At 38.1% G+C, this 21,831-nt stretch overlaps 1 protein-coding gene across 1 annotated transcript in view; it reads right to left on the reverse strand.

Moving 5' to 3' along the window:
* Positions 1–21,831, reverse strand: part of LRRC1 (leucine rich repeat containing 1) — an 81,295-nt gene that overhangs the window by 56,081 nt on the left and 3,383 nt on the right. The gene's annotated exons all lie outside the window — the stretch shown is intronic.

Genomic DNA, 21,831 nt, shown 5'->3' on the forward strand with positions numbered 1-21,831 from the left:
ATGAATATATGGCATTGAAAAAGTACTCAGCAAAGTGAGAAAACAAAACTAAAGAGAAGTTAGTTAAATAGCAGTCTAAACAGGGATAAACGTGTACTCTGCTTCACTACCCATACCTGTCAAGATACCATTTATACATCTATCTCCCTATCATCTTGTTCTGTTCGATCTGATAAGTCAGCAGTCTTTGGTCCAGGGGTGAAATGCTCCCAGTTCGGACCGGATCACCTGATCCAGTAGCAATGGCAATGGGTGGTTCAGAGAACCGGTAGCAAAAATCCCTGCCCCCTATCATGCCCAGTTGAGCCGCGCAATCATCAAGAGGCTTTTTTTTATTATTTTTAAAAGCATTTTTCTACAACCTCTTCAGCCAAAGAGGTTGTAGAAATAATGTTTTTAAAGGAAAAAAAGCCTCTGATGATCAGGCAACACAGCTGGGATTGTCAAAGGCTTTTAAAAGAAAAAAAAGCCTCTGACGATCAGGCAACTCAGCTAGGATCGTCAGAGGCTTTTAAAAGCATTTTTTATAACCTCTTCGGCCAAAGTGGTTGTAGAAAAAATGGTTTTAAAAGTAAAAAAAAAAAAAAGTTGGCCATGTCCACCCAGTCACATTACCCACCATCGCCACCAAGCCACGCCCACAGAATCAGTAGTAACAAATTTTACATTTCACCACTGCTTTGGTCCCATCATTAAAACAGGGTCATCATCTAATGGGATCCAAGAAGAATGCCTCCTCTGTCGCTATTCCTCACCTTTGGAACGGCATTCCCCATAATACTCACATGTCTGCCACTCTTGCCTTAATTTAAAAAGTCTTTAAAATTTGGCCTTTCACCCACAACCTACTGGAGTTCTTGAAGGGCTCTGATCCTATGGGAGACCATTTGCATTCTCCGTTATCACCTGATGGCTTTATCTCTTTTTATACCAATACTTTATACTGCCCAGAATATATTTTTTTAATTGGGCCTCTTTACAACTCAATAAATACATTAAATAAAGTAAATGGCACTTACACTATCTCAAGTTGCCAAAAAAAAAAACAAAAAAACTGGCAAACTGATCTAGAAGCAGATGTTATATTGCCTGCCTTTCTTAAAGCCTTCCCACAGTCAATTCAGTATGTCTGTGTTGCTTACACAATTTTATGACATTCATATTTAGACTATCATTGAGATAAGGTATTTTATCTGTGCATTGTGTGAGCGCACACATGCACAATAAAATCTAACAAAGATACAGATCACACAGTTGATCTCTGGATTTTATTCAAGTGATTCAGGTCTACTTTCACCACCTATTGCTTGAAATTATATGGTACATTGTTCAAGTATTACAGCCCACACAGGGAGCACCATGTAGCTTTAATAATACAAGCGTGAGCTCATCTACCCACAATGAATAGGGTACTCATCACACAGAGTGTAAGAATCACAGAACCAGACGGTAGACCTTTATTTGTCATTTTTCTCATGCATCATTTGTCTTAAAGAATTTCCTGTACAGGGTGCTAATAGGGACCAGTTGAGTTCTCTATTAATGAAAAACAAACCACACTAACCTAAAGAGCACTTTTAGACAGAAGCATTATATCTGTTAATATTAGTATTTCTACAAAATTATGACTCTCATAGCCTGATTTTAGGAGTACCCAATGGCATGAAGAAAAGCATTAGTGCACAACCAACAATCTGCAAACTTAAAGCTCATCAAGAGTTTACAACTAAAATTATAGTACCTGCCAACAGCAAATCCCATGTTGCCTCTGCGTAAAAGACATATTCTTGTCTCTCTATGAATGTCTCTCTTAGAGAGATAGAGAAAGATAACATAATGTGGGACAGGTCGCCAAATTTTATTTCAAATAAGCTGAGACATAAAGGGAAAAAAATAGTAAAGATAAAAAGATAGAAAAAAGAATATAATAAAAAAGAAAATATGTAAAGAAGTGACTTCCCCCTTCATCACACGTATAAGCAATTTTAGTCACTTATCACCTTTTCTTAAAATGCAATAAATGATATCTTCTTCCCATATCCTATTTCTTATCTATAAACAAACCATTGTCATTTCAGTCCTGATGTCAGCAAAAGTCCATTAAGGGTTACCAATGATAACACTATGTATATTTTACCTCTGATCAAATAAAGCAACTTTATATTTCTTCCTTCTACTTCTTCTTTTTTAGTTCCTTCAAATAATGTTCGAAAAACCTCCCAACTTTGATTTGGAGCCACCCAGAGTTTGTTATAAGATGGGTATCTATATAAATGTTTTCCAGATCACTCTCTTGGTTTATTATTTGTATATCCTTTTAATTATTAAGACTTTTGTAGATCACTCTTGTGGCCTGTCATTTTTCCATTATTATAATCTTTAGTTCTTTCTAGTATCCAATTCTTAAGTCTTATCTTATTATGTTTGCTTAAAAAAGGAATTCAAAATAAAATAATTTTTGCATTCTTGCAATTAATTCCAAAATCTTATTTCAAATTTATTTCAACCCTTCGTCCATTTGTAACTTTCTAAAATCAAAGTTTTAATCAACACAGACCATTTAAAATTGTCCGCAAAATTTTAAAAAGATATTCTCAAGTCTTATAACAGTATCATTATTGCATCTACCAGTTATCTGTTAATCATGGAATTTTCCCCCTATTTGCTAAAAGAGACATTTCAGGATCTTCATACCATTCAGTAAACTTTAGTAAATACAATGCATTACCAAACTCTGAACCCAAAGATATTGTTTTAAATAATATCTCAACCTTTAATTTTAGAGAGTTAAAAAATCAGTATGAAACAGTGCTGTAATTATTAATAAAAAGGACAATAATTATAAAAGAAAAAAACAGCTCAACAGTTGAATCATCTATCAGTCTACAAGGGAAGGATGGAAACACTTGAACTACCAATTATATATTCTTACAGTACAAACAAAACTTAATTCTAGTACTAACCAAAGGAACAAGTCACTACTAATCTTAATAAGACAAGAAAAACATCCTGTCAATCATTTGCTATCTGTATTCTCAAGTATGAGATCCAACATCAGTTTATGGCTTCATATAAGCAAGCAAACTAGAGCCTTGGTTCAAATGTGCTTTTTCCCTCCTTAAATGTGCTAAATCCTTGCCTCTAACCTGATTTGCGGCAAAATATAATTTCAATCTTGGATTGCAGGTTAAATTGATGTAATTATCAGAAACAGAAACTAGATAACTGGCATCCATGAAAGAAAATAAAGTATACAATATGTGGCTTAATGCTACCTGTTTCATAGCTTGATACTACCTCAGAAATTTTCTAGATTTGCCTAGTAGTAAGTAAAAGTTTTTGTGAATTATAATTTTATTGTTGCAGTTGGAATTGTTAGAAAGAGGTCAGTCAAGAAAGGAAAACAATGTGCATTTATTTTCAAATGTGCCTAAATGTAACGCAGGTATGCAATATCCTAAAATCATCAGCCCTACTAGCTCCGCAATTTCCTTATGCAGAATTTTAGGGATGCTTCAACACCACCACAGTTTCCAGTTTCAGTCCTTCAAGGGGGCTCAGCTATCCTGTGATTGTCTTTGCTGCTGATCCTTTAATTGCTGATGGCATTATGAGCTGATCAGTGTTCCCTCTAGCTGAGAAATCAAGGAATCAAGGAACTACTGCGCCACCAGAACTCTTATTCTATTCAATTTGTTCCCAGCAATAAAACAGGCATAGCAAAATAGGCATTTTTAAAAGTTGAGGATTAATTTAATTTTTCACTTATCAGAAATTAAACAAGCCGTGCCCCATTGGATTATCTTTTCAAATGATTTTATCTGAACAGAGAAACACAATGACAGGGGGGAGAAGGGGCGCAAAAAAGCAGTGGGAGCAGGAGTGACCTCTGACCTTCCTACTGGCTTCACATTGAGTTTCCTTGTGGGAAACTGGCAAGGAGTATCAGAAAACTCCCTCACTCCCTCGAATTCCTGCCAGCTTCCCCATTCACTGCTGGGAAGGCATTAGGAAGTTGCAAGTGCAAGGCCAGCAGACAGGTAACTGGCTACCGTCAGGTGGGAGAGTGAATGAAGGGGTGCTTGATGGTGCAGGCCATGAATGGTATGTGCAAATATGTGAGAGATGCTGCATGGGTTAGGAAAGTATGCATCAGAGATGCTGTGCAGGTCAGGGAGGGCCTTATTACTCTATTTTCAATTCTATGTAACTGAATGAAAGTTTTGTAATATGTTAGAAATTCATTAATGCAAACATATATTTATTCTTACTACACAATAGAGAAATCTTCCTCTTGATAGTTCTTTAAAGTAGGGGGGGAAAGTCCTAATTCTTAGAAATATTTCCTATGTTTTTTGTCTCTTGGCTCAAAGCTCAAACTATTTTTGTTTCTTTAATCTCAAGTGGTTGAAACCACAAAATACAGACCAGTCACAGCAGTATTCTCAGCATGCCAGTCTGAAGACTGATCAGCACAACTCCCTAAAATTGAAGGTCTTGGAAGATGGAAATTTCTTGTCTTGGGCTGATCCTGTTTCTGATCTGTAAACCCAGACAACTGAATTATTTAAGAAATTATGGTTAGCTGTGTGAGCCAGGTTAAAGGAAGCATGATTAGCTTCTTGACAGAATAGTTACGAAATGAGATTTTTGTAGATATAATTGTGGAAAAACTGTAATTTAAGACTTTACATTAACCATTGCACAAAACTCTGCTCATTGCCCAAATGCTTAGGCATTAACACTGCATAATAACAATGAATTGCATATTACAATTCAGCTATAAATACATGCTCAAAGAAAAAACTTGGCAAGAATTAAGCCAAAAAGGCAATTCCCAACTACAAAATCAGATTAAGCCTCCATCAAGTAAAGCTCAGATCCTGGTGACTTCATAGTTATAGCCCTCCAGTTTGTTTAACAAAAATGCAAAAGTAGTTTCCTAACTTTTAAACTTTCCATCCTAGTAATTCCCAGTCACATCTTCCATAAAAGTACAAGTCAGATCTATTTTTGCTTTCCAAAATTAATTGTGTCTAGATATTCTAACCCAATCTCAAAAATTATATCTAAATAAAGAAAACAATACTGTTATTCAAGGAGTAAAGAGAAGAAAACAATGAAATAGGAATTTCTCAGAGACGTTTAAAGGGAAAGAAGGGAGGGAGGGAAGGAGGGAGGGAGGAAGGAAGGAAGGAAGGAAGGAAGGAAGGAAGGAATTCCAAATATTCCTATCTTGAAAATAGAATCAACAAAAGTCAGCTAGATGCTAAAACCTAAACACCTTTGCACCAGCAATAAACATTAGGACAACTATTAATATAAGGCTGAACAATAGCTTAATTGATTTATATGATTTAAAAGGCCTTCCATTAAAAGTCTTCCAGTGACTCTGGGCAGTGCATGCAGTCAAAACCATCACCACCGTGTAACTATGATGCTTAAGGTTGAAACAATAAACTCCCAAACTGCATTCCCAGGAGAGCTACCCTAACTTCCTTGCCCAAATGCCTAGGGCAGGGACCTCCAATCTTGGCAACTTTAAGACTTGTGGACTTCAACTCCCACAATTCCTCAGCCAGCTTTGCTAACAGAATCAGGTCCATCTAGATTTCAGGAGGGATGCTGTTGCACAGGGCAAGTGCTGCACCAAAAAAGGCACAATTCATGGGTTCTTCAGGATGGCCCTGTTTGATGGAAAGGGCCTGAAATATGCCTCCCTGCTAAGTCTGGTGGGATGAGCAGAAACAATGAGAGATCAGCAGCCCCTTCAATCATTCTTGGATGCCTTTAGGGAGCCAGTGAAGTTTGCAAAGCATCAATTACCCTGGTGCTGCATTTTTGGACCAAGGCTTCCCAATCCAGAAACAGGCAGACATAGTGCACAGGACAAACCTATGCAACTGCCACAGCTGTCACCTGCTCTTCGAGTGAGTTCAGGAGAACCTCAAAATTGCACACCAACTCTCACCCAAATGCAGGAAAAAGCTAAAGCAGTTTGACATTTTAGCCATTCTAAAACCATCTACTGCAATATTAGGCAGGGAATGCACTTGTTTCAGTACTTATGAAATTTTTCCATATCTTTTTCAGGGATCTTTTCTTTTGTGTTACAAAACTAAAAGTACAGGTAGTCTTCGACTTACAACAGTTCACTTAGTGACTGTTTGAAGTTACAACGGCACTGAAAAAGTGACTTATGACCATTTTTCACACTTATGACTACTGCAGTATCCCCATGGTCATGTGATCAAAATTCAGCCGCTTGGGAACTAACTCACATTTATGAACATTGCAGTGTCCCAGGGTCATGTGATCACATTTTGTGATGACGAAAACCAGATTCACTTAACAGCCGTGTCACTAATTTAACAACCGGTGATTCAGTTAACAACTGTGGCAAGAAAGGTCGTAAAATGGGACAAAATTTACTTAACAAATGTTTCATTTAGCAACAAAAATTTTGGGCTCAATTGTGGTTGTAAATTGAGGACTACCTGTACAGTATTGTTGTGGTCCGCCAGCAGCCTGCGGAGCTGGCAGCGGAATTGGACAGTGAGGAGGCTGGGGAGGAACATGGGCCAGTCCTGGAGTCTGGGGAAGGCCCAGACAAGGGCTCTGCATCGGAGGCAGAGATGGGGCCAGGGCCATCTGGGAGTGATGTGCGGACTCCGGAGCCTCCAGAGTCAGAGAGCAGAGAGGCAGAGGAACAGGAGAAGCCTGTTCCTAGTGCGCACATGCACAGAGCTGCCAGAAGGCACAAATAGTTAAAACAAAGGGCCTGGAGATGATTAGCCCATCCCATAAGGCTTAAAAGAGGAGCAAAGGCACGTGGGCACTTTGCAGGAAAGCAACATTGTTAATTCTGTTCCCAGTCGGCATCTCTGTTTGATTCTGGAATCCGTGTGGCTTTGCCAAGTAGGTCTTTGGCAGAATGTCAAGGGAGATAAAGGTTGGTGATTATCCCGAAAGACTTCTCCCAAAGGACTTTTTGCAACTAATTGGGACTCAGCTGTGAATGTACGTAATTCACAGCTGTTGCAATAAAAGAGGTTTTTGGGACTACTCGTGTGTTTTAATAACTCAGGAAGCCTAGGTCACAACAAGTATACTGATTTCAAGCATTAACTTTTTCATTGCAAGGAAAAGTATTGTCCATACTTTTTAGTATAATATAGTTTTCTTTAAAATGAATATCTGCAGCGTAAACAGAAATCTTCTTTTTCACTATTTTCTGTTTAGGGATGGGAAAAGTTGGGAAATGTATGAAAAGCCTCCTTTCACTGGAGCTAAGAAAGAAAAAGTTCAATAATGTTCTTTTCCTGAGGATGAGGATATGTTCCCATTACCAAGAAATTGAGAGCAGAAAAACAGAGATTCTAACATGAAAGCTCAGGAACAGCAGAAGAGGTGAAAATGGTATTTCTATCACTAGAGCCGAGTGCAGAAAATGCCTTTTCTTGGCCCAGATCCCATGTATTTCCTGTAGAAACAAACTACTGAGGTTATTGGTGCTTTCTGAGCTTGGTTGTTTTCTTGCAGACATTTCATTACCCAACTAGGTAATATCATCAGTGGAGCTTGCACTCTTAGGACCCTGCAGTTCAACCCTGAGCCACAAATGTTCTTTTCTATGGTCTAAACTACTTGGCATCTCACCCTGATGCTTTTGGAAGTGGTGCTATAAATTGGATATTTCCAAAATTACTCCAGCATATAAATTTTCTGGAATTTATCACAACAACAAAAATCCACTATGAGATAGAAGGAGCGCTCTCAAATAATCTTTAACATTCACAAAATTTGATGCAAACAGTTGTCTTATTGTGGAGATTCTTTTACACTTACACACACACACAAAATGTGTATTTTTTATTTATTAATTAATCAAATTTATACGACCACCATCTCACAAAAGGTGACCCTGAGCAGCATTCAATAAATCTATATCTATATGATCCTGATCTAAAGTATCTGGAACTTCTCTTAGGGATATTTGCCTCCCCTGTTTCCAAATCCCATGCACAGCTCTATCAAGAAGCAGATATTCTTGTCCAAACCCAAAGAATTCCCTGTTTCTTCCCTAGAACTGGTTATTCTCCAAGGGTTCTGTACTGCTACATTGGAATATTTTGTCTGATCCAGAATAGTATTTTATTTGGCTTCAGCAGGCTATGAATGATCCATTTCACGCTTCCTTACAGCTCTATGGAGCATCTAGTCAACTTTTTGAGCTATCAGTTGGGACTTGTAAAATGTCATTTGTTCAGTCATCCAAATAGATTTTGAGATGTAAACTACTGTTAAAAAGGGATTTGAGCCACTTAGAGAAATACATAATATGAACATTTTACTGGTAGGTTATTTGATCAAAATAACCGCATTTCTGAAGCAGAAATGATGATACTGTGTACTGTATCAGATACGAACATAAATGAGGTATTTCTCCTATGTGAGAGTATGGAACATGTTTTAAAATGCTGGCTGTATCTGCAGCTTTTATAAAAGACACTGTTGTAAATAAACTAATCGGGAATCTCGTTCAAATTAATCACTTCTTTTTAAAAAAACATCGATTAAATTAAGTGATTATTGCAAAACACTGCAGCCTTACTGTCAATTTATTAGGACTTGAATTAAACTGTCTTAACTATATAGTTTATACACAAAACTAAAACTCAGTGGGGGGAATCTAGTATAAACCAAAATCTGCTCCAGAAGGTCTGTCAATTTTACAGAATAATTTATTGGTATATAGAGAGCAGGAAGGAAACAGAGCCATCAATTACCTAACAGAACAGTGGTGGGTTGCTCCCAGTGCGCACCAGTTCGCAAGAACCGGTAGTAAAAAAATTTAGTAGTTCGGAGAACCGGTAATAAGATTGGCTGGCCATGCCCCCGAACTGGCCCCTGGCCCAGTCGCCGCTTGCTTACCCCGCCCACCTCATCAGAGGCTTTTTTTTTTAACTTTTAAAAGCATTTTTTCTACAGCTGAAAAAATGCTTTTAAAAGTTTTTTAAAAAGCCTCTGATGATCGCGCAGCCCAGCTGGGATCGCCAGAGGCTTTTAAAAGGATTTTTTTTTCCTACAAGAGATTGTAGGGAAAAAAATCCCTTTAAAAGCCTCTGGCGATCCCAGCAGATTTGGCTGATCGTCAGAGGCTTCTAAAAGCAACTTTTTTCTGCAACCTCTTAAGGTTGTAGAAAAAATGCTTTTAAAAGTAAAAGTAAAAAAAAAAAAAAAAAGTTGGCCATGCCCACCGTCACATTACCCCCCAAGCCACGCCCACAAAATAAGCCATGCCCACAGAACCGGTAGTAAAATATTTTAAAACCCACCCCTGTAACAGAAGCTCTTCTTACTTTGAAAAACAAATCAGTAACTTGGGAACTGTAGACATATTCTTAATAAGGTAAGGAGGGTAAATGTGGAGCTAGTCCATTTTAAAAAGGAAATCAAGTCATTTTCTTTAGCTTTGTGTTTGGATTCACCATGCTAGTTGGCTCCCATTTAAATAAAGGAAAAATAAAGGGCTATTTCTATTTTTGATGGACATAAAAAGAAAATTTCAAAAACCACCCCTAACAATACAAAATGTTTGAACTTTTCTATTCTCTATATCAAGCTGTTGGGTTAGAATTCACCAGCTCATTGAACAGAAATAATCTACAGCGGGTTAGATGTGAGATTTGGTTATGCCTCACAAAGGAAGCTGGTGCGTTTAATACATATGTGTGACGAAAATATATTTTTGCTTCTTAGGAGCCAGCTAATTCTTTATAGAACTAAACAAAATATTACAGCAGAGTTTTTCCATCCACATCCAAGCATCCAATGTATACACAAAGAGAGTTCACAAGGTCAAATCAACTTATCCTTTAGCACACATAGAAACAAAAAGATTGTTTTATCAACTTTTTCCACTCAGACAAAGAACACTAAGGTGGAGTAAAGATTTTTCACCCTGTCATTATTGCAACATTCCAAGATAATCAGTGCAAAATCTTTTTTTAAAAAGCTTAGACTGATAAAAGCTTATGGGAAAACTTACCAATGTAAGTGTCTCCTTAGGGAAAAATAAAAGGAAGAATCCCTTCTTCCTTCACATTTTCTATTTATTAAACTAAATTGACACTGTACCAGTGCAGTGGTTAACACACCAAGCTAAAAACTGGGAGAGTGTGGGTTCCAGTCCCATTTTAGGCATGAAAGTCGGCTGGGTGACTTTGGGCCAGTCACACTCTCTCAGCACATCCCACCTCATAGAGTGGTTGTTATGAGGAAAATAGGAGGAGGGAGGAGTATTAGGTATGTTCATCACCTTGAGTTACCTAAAAAGTAATAAACAAAAAATATTTAAAAATCTAAATAAGATACAATATGGTTTATTTGGCTATGGCTTAGGTGTGAAACAGCTAACTCCTGAAGGAGCTAACGTGATTCAACAAACCATGGCCAAACCATGATTTAGAAATATGAAACCATACCATTTAAACATACCAATGTGGGCTATTCCAGTACCACTCAGCATATTTTTTTTCCTATCATTTTCATATTTCTCTTTGCTACAACTCTTACACTATAGTAAAGGTGACTGGACTCATCCTTTACAGCAAGTAAATCTCGTTTGTTTAACTTTGACTTAGCATCCTGTGTGAACCTATCTAATTGTGGTTTATTTAATGAATCATTTCCTACCATGATCCATAAATCAGATCTGTCTGAAACCATTTCATAAAACAGTTCCCTAATAACAAAAGAAGGTCTGATAATACTTTACACTGACATGAAACAAACATTGCCTACATAATTTGAAGATACTCTAAGAACTTCTACATCAGGGGTGTCAAACTCACATTGTCACGGCGGCATCATCTGATGTATTGGGACTGTTTTCCCCTGCGCTAAACTGGGTGTGCGTGTGGCCAGCGTGTGACTCATCCGGCCCATGGGCCGGGAGTTTGACAACCCTGTTCTACATCAAAAGATTTTGCATAATAGCTATATAATCTTATACAACAGCTTATACCAGCTGCCATACATGGCAATTTAAAGGGATTCCTACATGTAGACTAGCCTTTGGATATGGGGGGTTCACATTGGACTCTTGGTTGTATTTGGTATCAACAATTATGGTACCCTTCTAAATGTATGGTGATTGGTGGGGGCAGCATAGTGTTGCAGTGGTTATCCTTTTTTCTCCATGATTACTTTTTCCATCAGTTCAGGGGCCGGGGAAGGCCAAATCCAAAAGTCCCTCAGGACTTGACACTCTCACCTCTCCTGGGTAAGATCATCCAACCACACAGGTCAGGCTGATGACACACTGTTACATATCTCATCCCTGTCCTGAACAAGCAATGTATCTGTAAGGTTACTTCAGTGCCTGGAGCCCATTAGGGGTTGGAAGGAGAGAAGTTCAACCCTAGTTGAAGACCAAGTGCATGGTTTTCATGGACGACCAATCCCAAAGTTTTTTTTAACCTTAGTTCTTGAGGGGATATCACTTCCCTAGACTGAACTGCTTTGCAACTCAGGGGTTTTTCTGGACTCACTCAAGGAGCTGGTGGAAAACCACTGTGCCGATTCATGTCGTGTGGCAGTTGTACTCTTTCCTGGATCAAGATGCCCTATTTATAGTCAGTGATGTCTTGGTTACCTTATGTATGGGCTACCATAATGTGCTCTATATGATTGCCCTTAAAGACAAGTCAGAAGGTACAGCTGTTCCAGAATGCAGCTGCACAAGCAGTAATGGGCATACCTCAGTACACCCATTTAACCTTTCTGCTACAGAAGCTGTGCCCTTGACTTATTGATGCAAATCAAAGTGTTGGTCATCATGTATAAAGCCATATATCAGTGATGGCTAACCTTTTTGTTGTCGTGTGCCAAAATCAGGGGGAGCCGGGGGGTTGCGCACACACATGCCCACACCCATAATTCAATGTGCCCCACTTGCCACGCATGCGTGCACAAACCACCCATGCTCCCCACGCTTTTGGCATATGATGGCATGTTGGGCACGGTAGGCCCGTTTTGCACCCTCCCCAGGCTCCAGAGGCTTTCTTGGAGCCTGAAGAGGGTGAAAATGGCTTTCCCCACCCCCCTGGAGGCCCTCCGGTGGCCGGAAACAGCCTATTTCCTGACTTCCAGTGGGTCTGGAAGGCCCGAAAATCAGCTGGCCAGCATGCTCATGCTCACTGCAGCTGAGCTAGAGCAACACTTGCATGCCCACCAATATGGCTCCGCGTGCCACCTGTGGCACGCGTGCCATAGGTTCACCATCATGGCCATATGTGACATAGGATCTGGATATTTGCAGGACTGTCTATCTCCAATTATTTCTTCCCATTAAAAAGTTGCAAAAGAGTTTGGCATGCCCTTAGATCCCAACTTAAAGAGTGTCCTCTGGGTAAGACCAAGAAGTTATACCTTCTCTGCTATTGCACATACCTTTTGGAACATTTGATCTGAGATCCACACAGCCCTGACCTTGCCAACTTTCAAAAAAGCCCTGACTGGCTCTTTCATCAGGCAATGTGCCAGGGCATTATATAAACCCATTACTAAATCTATGTGGATTGTTCTTAATGATTGTGGTTCTCCACCCCCACAATGGCACAGATGTGTCCACATTGTATTATTGTGTATATTGTTGTCTTAATCCTTGTAAGCAGCCCACAGTCTTGCACAAGTGAGTAGCTGGAGAAACTGAAATAATAAGAGTAAACAAACTTAAAGCGCAGACTACGATTATAAAAACAAAGCAAATTATCCCAGGTTAAACCATAAAATAATAATAAAATATACTTCAAAAGTGAACACAACAACAACATAGAAAGAGTTCAGTTTTAATATCACTAGACAACCTGTGCACCATGGGTTTATCATTTCAGAGTTATTTCCTTACCTAACAGAAAAACCAAATGACCACAGGTGGACAAAAAAGCAGTGGGAGCAGAAGCATTTTTCAATTTCTTGCCAGCTTCCCCACTGAATTTCCTTGTGGGAAGCTGGCATGAAGTTTCAGAAACCTTCCTTCCCTCCTTCCTTCCTTCCTTCCCTCCTTCCCTCCCTCCCTCCCTCCATATGTGGGGTGCATAGGAGAGGGAGTACAAATTGGGAGTGTGTGCAGGGGGAAGTATGGACCAGGAGAGGTAACCTGAGTTCCTTCCTCCCTATTCCATCTTCTCTTCCCTTTCCTTCTCAGCAGTCAGGCAAGTGGCTGCTGTTGGGTGGGGATCAGACCAGAATGAGGAACTGCGAGACTGCAAAATTGCTATGGGTCATTCAAATTGAGTATCCCGTGACTGCAATAGCAGCCATTAACACTGAAGCAGCCACAACTTTCCCAAATTTCCTTTCCTCAGAGTCATGGGTTCTGGATTTTGAGCACAATCTGAAAGTTAGGCCATTTGAGATTCCGTGGTTGAAAAACTGTTGTCCTAATGTGCATCATTTTGCCCAGTTGAAGGTCATGATTTGGTAATGCATAAATTCTGAACACTTAAGTACTTTTAATGAAATCTTACTAGCCACCCTATTTAGCAACAATCATTCCATATCTTTAACAGCAACATGATCTAGAAGTGTTGTAGTTTGGATATGGGTATCGGGTAACCTGAGGTAACAGTTCACATGCAGCCTTTGGATTCACATTCTGTGGGTCTCAGAAAACTTTAGCAACTTATGACTTGCTAAAAATGGGGGGGGGCGTACATTTCTGCCATTTTGTAAAGGAAAAAAATGCAAGATATAGCAAATTTGATATGGGCAAATTTGCATTTAAAACAAAGGGGGGGTTCTAACTCAAACTATTCTTAGAAAATAGAAATGTGGTGTGGATGATTAGAGCCCAATAATTTTTGGAAATGTACCCTCAAACGGAGAATGTAACTTTGAGTGGCAGAAAAACATCTTAGCAATTTGCTTTTTGACAAATCACTCTTGGTTGACTGACCATGCCGATCACAATACGGATTTGTGAGCAGGTAGGCTCATCCCGCCCCCTCCCCCCAGAGCACATATTTTGTACTTGTGCTCAAATTCCTAAAGATGTTTTCTGCCCCTGTATACGAATTCCTGTAGCTAAAATTTCTTACTATTACAACTACCTTTGTTGCAGTAGGCTTTAGTTGGTGAACCTCATGACTTAAGTTTTAAGAACAATAGATCTTCCAAGATGGAACTCACCTCATCCTTGACATTAAAAGAGCACAAATAAAGCATTCACGATATTGAGGTGTATCCCATCTGTCTTCAGACAGATCTTCTGATAAGGTTAGCAAAGTACAAAGTGGAAAGAAGAGTGAAATAAACAGCACCTAACAGAATGAACCCAGCTAATGCCAGCCTCAGTTCTGTTGTCATCAAATTAGTTTCTGCAACTATCCCCACAAAAGCTTTTCAGCATTGTGACCTAAAACTCCCCCAAGAGGCCTATTTTGAATTATTCTTCATTGCTACTGCAAAGTAGAAAAAGAAAGAAGGAAGAAGTCAGCAAAAACAAGGTGCTTATGTTGCAGACACTTTAAAATAACAGCAAGGTCTTCTTTTCATGCAATGAATAATGTATTACAACGATGTTTTTTTTATTATTTTTCTCTGGATAGGGATTTGTTTCCCCTCCATTTTATGTAGAATGAGCAGAAGAACAGGAAAGATTAAAGAACATCTGCTGTGAAAATCTCGTCAGATCACAGCAGAGAAAAGCTTTCACTTCCAGCTGCTGCAGTGAAAACCTATAATCAGACATTACTGGATGTTACTGTATCTCAGGCTAATTTAACTGCAAACAGGGGAGCACAGTTCTTTGACTGTGACTGGAGATGTGTTAAACAAGACATGCTCCACATAACCAGATTTACACAGATAAAATATCTATCTTGTATTAGAAACAGTTGCCACTGGGTTTGGGGCATGATTAATACAGTGTGTATTGCAGCCCAGTGGATTCATTTAACCTCTATATCTGAATTTACTGCCCAATTCTAAATTCCTCAGAAGAGAGATTTACTGTCTTTTCTGAGGAACTTTACTATTCAGAGAAAGCAGATTTGTGTTGGACCTCATGAAAAACTACTGTATTTCACCCAAGCAACTAAAAACCTTGAGTAAAAAAATGGGAGTGTTCCTTGAATCCCTGCAGATATTAGCCATACGTGCTGGAGAGTAAGGAAATAGTATTCCAGTATATTAGGATTGCACCAAGTTCATAATGTTGCAATCCAGCCTGCTACCCTTCCCATTTTTTAATGTTTTTCTACTGGCAAATAACGTAGTCAAAAAAGCACCAGCAGTACAACTTCTAGGATAGAAAATATTGAACAATGTCATTTAAAATGAAAGTACCGGTATATCTTTTAAATAATGTAAATCACATTGAGAAAGTGCGCTGTTTATTTAAAAAAAAAAATCTGAAAGGTTTTTTTAAACTTCATTTGTAACAGATAAATATAGAGATATTCAATGAGAATGTGGTTTCCTAATCATGGTATTTTGTAGGAAGACATGTTTCAAATTATGTCTTCAATAATAAGCCACCAAAACATGCATTAAAATGTAGGATTAAGCAGATGTTTTGCCTTAAGTAGCAAGTAATCATAAAAAATGGGCAATAATGAGTAGTATTTGTCATTAAGCAATTACAGTTAAGCAGAGAGAGGCAGTAACTGTGATAGTTACTGTTGCTATTTTAAAGCCAATTCAATCAAGCTCTTCTAAGATTAAACTTGAACAGAATATGAGATCCAAATTGCTGCCAAAAAGGGGAAAACAAGAGGCCAGCACTGATTCTTTTTCCATAACACTAAACTCCCTGCTGTTGTTGATAAAAATTTGATTTGAATGTGGTAAACCTGTGCCCCAAGTACAAGTTTACCACATAGATGAAACCAGGGCATGATTTGCCTATTTTATAAATTATCATGTTATATGCATCTATATCATGATTCATAGCTTAGTGTGTTATGAATATAATCAACAAACTTTTTTTAATAAATTTTAGTTTAACATACTACTTGTTATAAAAGAATAGACTAGATTCTCAGAGATCACACCACAAAAATGCTGTTCAACTTATACAACCTGCCTATAGATTTATGTTATTGTATTATAACTTGTAGTAATGCTCCTTAACTCATTATCTTAGTATGCCAAAGACTTTCCATGTTATAACAATTTATTGTGGGAAATGCACAGAATAGCTACCGTATTTTTCGGACTATAAGATTTTGAAGAGGTAAGCAAGAAAAAAAAGTTTTTGCCTTCCCCAGCTCCCAGGGGCACTTTGCAGGCCTCCCAAAGCCTCTGCATGCCCCGTTTTTTAAAAAAATGGGCCCGTTTTCGCAAAAACTGGGGCATTTTTGCCCTCCCCAGCCCACAAGAGCACTCTGCAGGCCTCCCAAGGACTCTGTGCACCCTGTTTTTGTGAAAAAGGGGACACACGGGGTGGGGCTTCAGGAGGCCAAAAATGGCTGTATTCAGTGTATAAGACACACCAACATTTCCACCCTCTTTTGTGGGGAGGAGTGTGTCTTATACTCCAAAAAGTACAGTAACTAGTTCAGTACTGTTTCTGAAAGGAGCTTGCACCTATTGATGTTTTCCTATTGATTGTAGTCTTCCAATATTTGAAAGGCTGTCACAAAGAAGAGAGGGGCAACCTATTCTCCAAAGCACCTGAGAGCAAGGCAAGAAATAATGGATGGAAACTTATCAACCTAGAATTAAGGAGAAATTTCCTGACAGTAAGAACAATTAATCAATAGAATGACTTGTGGGAACTCCAATGCTGGAGGTTTTAAAGAACAGCCATTTACACAAAATGATATAGGGCCATGATGGCGAACCTATGGCATGCGTGTCACAGGTGGCATGCAGAGCCCTTTCTGCAGGCACGCCAGCCGTTGGCCCAGCCCAGCTCCATCGCAAATGCGTGCACCTCCCATTGGCCAGCTGGTCTTCGGGTCTCTGCTGAGCATGCACGGGGGCAGGGCCTTCCCCAATCTCTGCAGGTTCCACCCTCTGCAGATGCTTCTCCATGGCAGGAAAGCAGGAGAAAGCTAGGATGCGATAGGGGGAGAAAAGATCAGAGGAGGCACGGAAGGCAGGAAGGGAGGAGGCACTCAGTGGGGGGAGAAACTCTGGAGATTGTGGAAGGCAGGAGGCAGCTAGGATTCAATGTGGGGAGAAATTTGGAGATCGTGGAAGGCAGGAGGCAGTTACGATTTGATGGAGGAGAAACTTTATTATATTATAGGGTCTCCTGCTTGGGCAGGGGGTTGGACTAGAAGACCTCTAAGGTCCCTTCCAACTCTGTTATTCTGTAGTTGGAGAACTGCAGTAGTAGTAGTAACCACTCTTAAGACACTAGTTTCACAGTGAAAAGCTATCATAAAAAATTGAAAATTAATAATAGGACAGCAAAATCCAAAGGTTAATCAAATTTCTGAAGACCTCAATTTCTATCTGGCTTAATGTCAGAAGTGCATTCATACTGTTTTGATAATGTTAGAAAAACTACCTATTATTAAACATTTTTTCTCCTTTAAATGACATGTTTCAGGAAAGCCTAAAAAACAATCTGTTACAAATAATGCATAGTTAATCCATAATTGCTTTGCCACTGCAGTGTAAAACTCAGTTTTAAATAATGTAGCAATATCAAATACCTACATTAATTATCTTTAAGATAACTTAGTTCAAAAATAACAGACTATGGTAGAAAGTTATTGCTAAATGGAATTTATTTTAGGGTGCTGCAATTGAGAAACAGATCTATATTAAAATACAAACATTAAAACAAAATATTTAAGAAGACTTAAATTTGTTAATCTTACAGAAATTCAAAAGTTCCCATGAAAGTTTACTATTTTATCATCACAAAATCTCTTCAGATATAATGTGACACAGAGGCATTCAAAACTCTAGATTAAAATGGAAAGTATTTGTTGTGCACTTATTCCCACATAAAGACCTGTGCGGGGTATACTAAGTGTGCTTTCCACAGTAATAGCAGCACATTATTTTATCACAATAGTAACAAATTACCTCATGTTTATGATGGGAGCAAAGCTGAACATGCTAACATCCTGTAAGATGAACAGAAGCCAAAAGGTGATTAATCACCTGTAAAAACATAAAATAACTGGCCAAATTTCCTTTATCACATGACCCTGTTTCCGGGACTGAGAAGTATCTCACAAACTAATTTGGCAGTATTCTGATTTACACATCACTGATTTTCAGAAAAAAACATTATAGGCTGGATTGATTCCACCTAAGCCAACCTATGCTTCAAATTGGGCTTGTTGTGTTCCTAAATTACACTAGTTCAAAGGCAAAGCAACCATAATAAGCTGATATATATATATATATATATATATATATATATATATATATATATATATATATGAACCTACTCAATAATCTCCATGGAAATGTCTATTGCCAAAAAGTGTGTGAGATGGTGGGAATTGTTGTAAATGTCTCTAGAAGATGTGAGGTGGGGACTAGCTGGTCTAGAATATTGACCAAAGCTATCAGATCTATCCTTACAAGCTGGCTGAATATCCAGGAAAAATACAACAGATACTGAGCTCTTTAGAGGAAATTATTTATCTATTACAGTACATAATTAATTATAATACTCTAGTTTCACATAAGTAAGGCCTTAGTCATAACTCATAGTACAGTATCTGTTACATATTTTAGTGGCTTGAAGTCTTGCCATGACTTAAACCTGCTGTTCCAGAGAATCTAGATATTTCAAAAGAGACTGCTGAAACAACAAGGTAGTCACTCCATTAATAAAACCTGCTCAGCAAAAGTGCATTCTGCCTTTATTAATTAGAAAATATAAAGAAGAAGAAATTGTTAAAAAATAAGCATAAGAGAAAATTTTGGTGGTGGTGTTTAATATTTTAAGTCACTGGCCTGCTTTGCATTTCACACTAAGCTATGGTTTAATCGTGTTTTAACAATCCACAGTTGGTTAGATTCATTAAACTGAAACTAAAACTAGATTATAGCTATAATCAGTTGTATAACTCCAACACAAAGTAGGAGAGCCAAACAAATTCAATTCATATTCAATATCTAAGAAAAGTTGGAAGAACTGGCTTACTAAATCAGGGGTGTCAAAGTCATGGCCTGCGGGCCAGATGCATCACGCACTGGCCACGCCTACCCCCGTTTAGCGAAGGGGGGGAAAGTTGTGATATGTCATGTGACGATAACGTGACATGAGTTTGATACCCCTGTTCTAAATGATCCTGAATTATATATGATCCTTAGGAACTCAGCTAATGGCTAGTGAAGAGGATTGCTGTAAGGAATGCTTCAAAAGCTTCTTCTTTTACATTTTTGCCAAAGAGTTCATAGGTATTGTACTGTTTCCAAATGCAATACTGTAAAATCTCAATTCAAGGGAGATCCCTTGACTCTATGGGTTTTTATTGTACTTCATTAGAAAATACAAAATTAATGGATTTGGGTTATAATACAAAATTTGCTCTTAGGGACTTGTTATGGTGGGACATCAAAGAGAACTATTACTATATTATTGCTAATTTGTTAACAAGGAAAGAATGAATGGGTTCATGATACATACATAAATAAATAAGTAAAGTATTATTTGTTAAATTTGTTTGCTGCCTATATCACTGTAGGGCTACTCTAGGCAGCTTTTAACAATAAAAATGTAGAAATAAACAGAAGTATAAACATAACAATAGCAAAGTAATGGAACAATAGAATAAGCAATGAAAAAGAAAACCATGAGAATATAGTGATATGAGAATAAAAGATGGACAGGTGGAGAGTAGAGAGCAAGGGAGGGGAAGGGAGAGGAAGAGTCTGCCATCAATCCAGCAGTCACCTCTGCTGTGGTACTCCCTGACTGGATCCTCAATTGGTCCCTTCTGCCAGGCCAATTGGCAGAGTCAGGTCTTCAAGCTCTTACAGAAGGATAGGAGGTTTTGAGGCAGATCTCACCTTGAAGGGGATGTTACAAAGGGCGGGAACTAACACAGAGAAGACTCTAATGAATAATGGATGCATTAATGACAACCACCTGCTCTATGCTAGTTTTCAGTTTACACACTGAAGACGACATAAAAAGATCATACCAGGAAGACAAGATCAAGAACACAATTTCAAAAGAAATTACTATCCCCAACAGATGCTTAGTTAACTGAACAAATTATTGTTTTACTCCACCAGAATAGAGAAAAGTGTTGGCAGAGGAGATGAAACGCAAACTGTGACAAACCAAAATGAAGGTGTAACAGCAACAGTTATCACAGTATGCAAATCCCCTGTGCCGGTGCTTAGAATGTTTTATGAATACTTTTTAAATGGAATTACACTGATTGGGTTTTTTTAAAATATTTTCCAGATGGATAATGTGTTTGGATTAAGAGTTGGAATGTGATTTAGATTCAATTATCTCCACCACTCTGGAATCACTTTCAATTTTTGACAATTTATCATAAATGTCTGCAAGAAGGGAATAATAGTGAACTGGGCAAGGTGACTTTTGATAAGAGAAATAAAAATAAGGAATGTATCACATTTCTAGGGTCAATCAAGCTATTTACTAAAACTGCATTTTGTGGTAACTATAATGAAGAGGAGCTACCGTGCTATGTTTCCCTTCTCTAAGCATCCATAAAGGTCAAGAATGGTTTATCTTTGCTTTCTGCCTGTTTAGCATTCAGTTCTCAAGTTCACTCCCAACTTTGTTTCTATGAAGGATGGAGTACTTAAAAAAAAAACCAATCTAGACTTCACATTAAAGTCTGCTTTATTTATTTTTGTTAAATTGTCAGCATAGGTGATACCTACATGTGTAGATTTCTACATACATCAGTTTCCGCTTGTTTCAGATGCCTTTATTATTAGGATTTCATAAATGGTGGAAGTTTATTTAAATAGTTTTTTTGAGAAAGAGAGAGCTTTCAACATACATGCATCTCTACACAAAATCTCGCTGCCTCACTTAATATATTTTTTTCTTGCCTCATGAACAACATATTAATAGAATCCACATCAGAGTTAGCACAAATACACATTTCCAGGCATGGAACCTTATTCTAATTTGCTATCCAACTGCAAAACACAATCAATTCAGAATATTAAGTGCAATGTTTGCACATCCCCCTTCTCATATTGCAAGGGAAAAAAACTTGAGTAAAAATTTGGTAACTATATATTTTAATTGCTAGTTGTCCTCTTGCAGAAATAGATCCACAGAATAAATCACCACAAATCACTAAACCCCTGCCAAAGTGCTGTAAAAATAGCAAGGGGGAAAAAAACCTCAACATCCAACATATTATTTTTGATTTGTCAGATTTGTTTCTGCTTTTATTCTAGTAAATATGTATCCAGATACCCTCAATGTTTTGATAAAACTAGCCATGTCTAAGTAATTTTTTTTTCCTAAGTATAATGGTAGCTGCATAAAGATGAGAAGGTTTTAGGAGTGCTGATTCAGCATGTGTATCTGTAAATGACAATGTCTGGACAAAATTCCTAATGGCACATACTAGCTAAAAGAACAAGTATAGGACTACAATGTAGGGTACCTGTTCTTTAAGTTACATTTAATTTTTGCCGGTCAAATGGCAATTTTGCCCTCAAAAAGTTGCTGTTTGGACATTGACCAGACAAATATCATTATTCCCCTGATCATTTGATTTGTCTGTTTAGAAGTCAGGCCACATTTGAGCTAACATGGTCTGCTTCATAACTGGCTTAACCTAATATAATACTGATTTTTATTTTGTTTTTTGCCAAAATTAAGTTACTGAAATAACTCTAGCA

The sequence above is a fragment of the Pituophis catenifer genome, unplaced genomic scaffold, assembly GCF_029215685.1.
Source record: "Pituophis catenifer annectens isolate HBS135680 unplaced genomic scaffold, rPitCat1.0.hap2 SCAF_1, whole genome shotgun sequence".
Taxonomy (NCBI): Eukaryota; Metazoa; Chordata; class Lepidosauria; order Squamata; family Colubridae; genus Pituophis; species Pituophis catenifer.